This window comes from Suricata suricatta, chromosome 1 (assembly GCF_006229205.1).
Source record: "Suricata suricatta isolate VVHF042 chromosome 1, meerkat_22Aug2017_6uvM2_HiC, whole genome shotgun sequence".
In the NCBI taxonomy this organism is placed as follows: domain Eukaryota; kingdom Metazoa; phylum Chordata; class Mammalia; order Carnivora; family Herpestidae; genus Suricata; species Suricata suricatta.
This window is the reverse complement of record NC_043700.1, coordinates 127,574,682-127,580,365: the sequence shown is the minus strand read 5'-3', so window position 1 is coordinate 127,580,365 and position 5,684 is coordinate 127,574,682. Positions and strand designations below refer to the sequence as shown.

Below are 5,684 nucleotides of genomic sequence, written 5' to 3'. Positions count from 1 at the left end.
GTGTTTATATTATTCCAGTCTTTAAAATGAAAAGTAAATATGTGAAAGGTTTGAAAAGACTAAAAATATACTTTCCATGTGTGATAACAACTGATTTTCATTTTAAAGCAATCATTCTTGAATATATCCTCATATGACATTCATTTATAAGAAGAAATCTATTTTTGATCTCTTTGGGGGGATTTTTAAACTATGAGACATTACAATTCTTGTTTCATCTCTGTCTTTTGCTACTGATTTGCCTGTGTCCTTGATCATGGTTTTCCATTCCTACCTTTTACGATGACAGTCCTTCAGTTCCCCTTTCCACCAAAGTGTCCCTGGCACTAGGGTTCAGATATTCTACAGACCAGGCAGAAAATTTCCCATGTCATCAACTTAATAAGTTACATTTCTATAGATGGGAGGACACTGACACCCAAAGTAGGGCAAGACATTAGCTGCTCAATAAATAATTGACTCAATTACTGTTTTCTTCCATACATCTGGAAAAGCACTTCATGCATTCACTACCCCTTGCCTCTAATATTAAAACATCACTGTGCAAGTGTCTACTTACTTTCTTGGATCATCCTACTAATTGTAACAAGTTAGCATTTTGTTTTACATCCTCTGAGTGAAGGGAAACCAAAATATTTTTCATATGAAGCCCCAATTTACAAACATTTGTAATCTGAAGTACAAATATATTATTTGTTTATTTCTTCATTCAACAATCAGACATAGAATGTTGTAGGCACAAGTGCTGGGATCATAAAGACAATTAACGGATCAGACATGGTTTCCTCCTCTTAGAGTCATTAATCTAGGGAAAGGTCAGACTTGGTCAAGGAATGAAATAGCATCTATCACAGTCATTTAATGCATAAGGATTATAGCCTTTCCTATGGACAGAATGTTTGTATCACCTCCCCACTCCCATTTCATAGTTTGAAGCCTAAATCCCCAATGTGATCGAATTTGGAGGCAGGAGCTTGGGCAGATAACTAAGTCAGGAGGGTGAAGCCCCACGAATGTGCTTAGCACCCTTACAAGAAGAGACAGGATAGAGACTTTCTGTTTCTTTCTTGGCCATGTGAGAATACAATGACTGTCTACAAGCCAGAAGGAAGGCTCTCACCAGACACTAGATCTGCTGGCATCTTGACCTTGGACGTTCTGGCCTCCAGAATTATGAGAAATAAAATCCTATTATTTAAACCACCCAGTCTATGACATAGCAGCACTAACAGCCTAAGGCAGCCTTTGCTGCTACAATTTTTTGGGACACAATCCCTTTAAACATGGCTGTTTCATGCGTCTTTGATTAATAAGTGCACAGGAACAAAAGGAAACCAAGAGAGTAAATAATGAGAAAAGAAATTTCTGAGGAACATGCACTGTCAGAAGATCCTTCATTATCTGAGTCATTCACTTATTTATTGAAAATATATTTATTGAACACATTATATATCAGACACTGTATTGGGTTTGCATAGTGATAAACTATGGAGAGATAGTACCTCTCATGGGATATTTGAGCAAAAAAAAAAATCCTGCAGTAAAAATCTAAATAGGATGCAAAATAGTAAATTGAAACCTCAAGTTGTGATAAAAAAAAACCCAAATATGAGACTAATATACAAGATTGCAAACAAAATAAAGGAAGAGATTTCTGTCTGTTGTGTTCACTAGGTATATCTACAGGACCAAAACAGCATTGACACACAGAAATTGCAACAATAAAATATTAGTTGAATGAATCTGACAAATCATAGGGAATGGCTATATTAGTGGAATACTCAGTATCAGTTTCACTGCCGCTGTAACAGATCACCACAAACTAATTGCTTAATTAAAACACAAACTTACTATCTTACAGTTCAGTTGTTCAGAAGTACAAAGTGAGCCTCACTCAGCTAAGATCAAAGTGTCAGCAGGGCTGACATTCTTTTTGGAGGCTTTAAGGAAAAAGTTTCTTGCCTTTTTTTTACTCCCAGGCAATCACAATCCCTGGCTCATGGCCCTTTTCTTAAAGACACCGAGTCCTTCTTAGATTGTCATCTCTCTTGTTCTCTCCTCTGTAGTCATATCCTCCTCTTCCACTCTTCAAAACTCTTGTGGTTACATTGGGAACACCAGGATAATTCAGGATAATATCTTAAGTTTTTTTTTTATTATTGAAGTATAGTTGCAATACCATGATATATTAGTTTCAAGTGTATAGCACTGTGATCTGACAATTCTGTACATCCCTCAGTGATCACCATGGTACGTGTACTAACCATCTGTCTCCATATACGGATTAACACAGTATTACTTACTATATTCCATATGCTGTATTTTTTGTCTCTGTGATTTATTTATTTTCCAACAGGAAGTTTGTACCTTTTAATTCCCACCTCCCTCCCTTCTGGCAACTATCAGTTTGTTCTCTGTGAGTCTGTTTCTGTTTTTGCTTGTTTTGTTTTTTAGATTCCACATATAAGTGAAATCATATGGTGTTTTCCTTTCTTTGTCTCACTTCACTTAGCATAATATGCTGTGAGTCCATCCATGTTGTTGCAAATGACAAGATTTCATTCTTTTTTTTATGACCAAGTAATATTCCATTATAGATATATATATGTGTATATATCTATATATTTTTTTTCAAAGTCAAAAGTAGTTTATCTCACTGCACCTTAGAAATGTAACACTTTGGGTTTCAGATGATTCCACTTCCTCCTCAGTTCAGACCTGATGCTCTCAGAAGCAAAGAGGTAGTTGATGGATTCATAAGATAGATCCCACACCTGAGACTGGGTCAAATTAAATGTTTCAGCAGCCAGCTGGTACTCTTGAGAAAGGTGGGTCGCAAAAATACCCTTATCATCGGTACAGATCACAGAAGGATGGGCAATGCTGTACCAGAATCCAAAATGATGCTGATCATAAGATGGAACCGTCTGACTTGATGTTTGAGGTCAGAGTTCCAGTGGTATCTGGTGTTGCCTCACAAAGTCTACCAGTTCCAGGGATCCTCCCTCAGAGGAGTTGAGAAATGTCCCATGCCCAATTCTGTCAGGAAGCAGATCCAGAAGTACTTGTGTTTCTTTTTTTTGGTTTGGAATCTCTGAAAGATGCAATGCCAACTTCAGACCTGCTTTTTTAGCTTCTAAAAGAGGTTCCAAGAAGTCTTTTGCTTGTCCTACAGTAGGGTCTCCACTGAGGTCAAGGCCAAGAACTGTATCTTCAGTTGAGAGAAAGAACTCTTCAGCAAGTTTAACAGTCTCCTTGGCTACTGACGGGCCACCTCTTCTGTCAATTGCTATCAAATACCTAACATCAATGTCTATGTTTTCTTGTTTGGACTGCTTTATACCCTCAAGTACAGATTCCACATAAATCTTTTTAGTCATTCCTGTAGCATCTTCTCTTCTGGGTGTGCTCCTGAGTTCCAGGTACTTGACACCATCATCTGCAAATTCTTTAATGACATCTTTTGTGACCATTAGAATATCTTCAGGGCTAGTAGTAAGCTGATGAATAATTTGAAACATCTGGAAACATTATTTTAAAGTTCTTTTCTTTCCCTTGTCAATCATAGTCATCTGATCGTGGATTTTAAGACCTGGCTTCTTGGCTATCAATTTCTTCATGGTATTAGAACTAATGGATCCATTCAAGTGGGCATGCAGTTCCACTTTAGGTAATTCTGAATAAAAAGCTGTCTTCCATGGCTGTTGGTGTTCTCCTGCTTCCATCATGACACATATATATAATGTCTTCTTTATTCATTCATCTATCGATGGGTACTTATGTTGCTTTTAAATCATGACTATTGTAAATAATGCTCCAATAAATATAGGGGAGCATGTATCTTTTCAAATTACTTTTGTTTCCTTTGGGTAAATACCCAGTAGTGGAATGACTGGATCATATGATAGTTGTATTTTTAATCTTTTGAGGACCCTCCATATAGTTTTCCACAGTGATAGCACCAATTTACATTCCCAGTGCACGATGATTCCCTTTTCTTCCTATCTTCTCCAACACTTGGTATTTCTTGGTTTTTTTTTGATATAGCCGTTCTAATTGGTGTGAAGTAATATCTCACTGTGGCTTTGATTTACATTTCCCTGATGGATAATCTTGAATAATATCTTTGTTTTAAGTTAGTTAATTAACAACCTCATTCTATTTGCAGTCATAATTCTCCTTTGCCATGTAACCTAACATTCCTAGGTTCCAGGGATTAGGACATAGACATCTTTGCGGGGGTGGGGGGGCACTGTTCTGCATACCACCATTTCCTCTGAGTTGTGATGTTGAAGAGCTAAGATCTGAACAATGAAAGGAGCCAGTCATGCAAGGGCTGTATGTGTATGTGTGTGCATGTGCACATGTATGGTGTGTGTACACACATGTAAATGTAAGCTAGTAGGGAGGCTGTGCTTGGAGATAGAAAGGGGAGACAATCCTTTAATATAGTCTGTGGGAAGGAGTTTGGGTACTATTATAGGTACACTTGGAAGACTGGGGTTTTTAAAAATTTTTTTAAATGTTTTATTTATTTTTGAGACAGAGAGAGAGAGAGAGAGAGAGAGAGAGAGAGAGCGAGCATGAGAGGGGGAGGGGCAGAGAGACAGGGAGACATAGAATCCGAAGCAGGCTCCAAGCTCTGAACTGTGCACAGAGCCTGATCCGGGGCTCTAACCCACGAACGCGAGATCATGACCTGAGCTGAAGTCAGAGGCTTAACCGACTGAGCCACCCACGCGCCGTCCCCGAAAGTTAGTGGTTTTAAGCAAATGAGTGATTTGATTTATTTTTAAGAGGGTCATTCCCAGGAGAGGTTGTACATGAGAAAAGATATGGAGCCAATAAAAAAACAAATAAAAGGTTATATGTAAAAATTTTCCCTGGGGAAGCCAGATCTGAGATGCTTGGGTATATAAGGGAGGAGAGCTTGAGGCAAGTTATGCACTTGGGGGGCTGAGGAATCTGTCTGGGGTAGCCTGAGGCTCATCGTCTCTGCTCAGATGCAGTCCTGGTCAGGAGAGAAGGGTTGGAATGAGGCGGGTAGTTGGAAGATTGTAGGGGCCTGAGCAGAAGGCAGCTATTTTCTCCGTGAACACATTCTTCACAGGTGAGTCTTTTCCAGATTTTTGGACAAGGCAAGGAAGACTTTATAACAAGGTGTGGCCCTGTGTAGGCTTTTGGGTTCTAGATTTCAAAGAGGATAAATGAGAAATAGGGTTATGAGATTGAAGAAGATTCCAAGATCCGAGAAGCTGATAAAGTTGTGGCCACCTAGAAGTAGCCAAATTTGGCAAGCACATAATTTTTGGAGTCTCTTACTCAAAGGTTTTATGGACGGTGACAGTTTAAATGAGAAATTGGACCTAGCAAATTCTATTTTTTTTTTACACAGAAAGAAGGAAATGCATTTTATTTTGTTAATGTCCATGAAGCTCTGGTCCCATGGAAAAGGTGGGAAGGAACTTTTCATTGTTTCTTCATTATATGAATAAATTATAGGTGGCAGTCTTGGTGGACTGGGAGCAGTATCTCTGGTATGTTTTGAGGTTCCCAGTGCAGCTCCGGGTCCATGGGAAGCATGTACTGTATTGTTTAGTAAATTTTAATCATCATCATCTTCATTTTGTAGTACTTATTAAAATACCTTTATGTAAGGTGTTTTATCAGTGAGGGGGTATGTA

The 5,684-nt window shown here is 38.5% G+C and overlaps 1 pseudogene; it reads right to left on the bottom strand.

Moving 5' to 3' along the window:
• Nucleotides 1-2,663: 2,663 nt before the first annotated feature.
• On the bottom strand, nucleotides 2,664-3,728 carry LOC115280366 (annotated as a pseudogene).
• Between the last annotated feature and the right edge of the window lie 1,956 nt (nucleotides 3,729-5,684).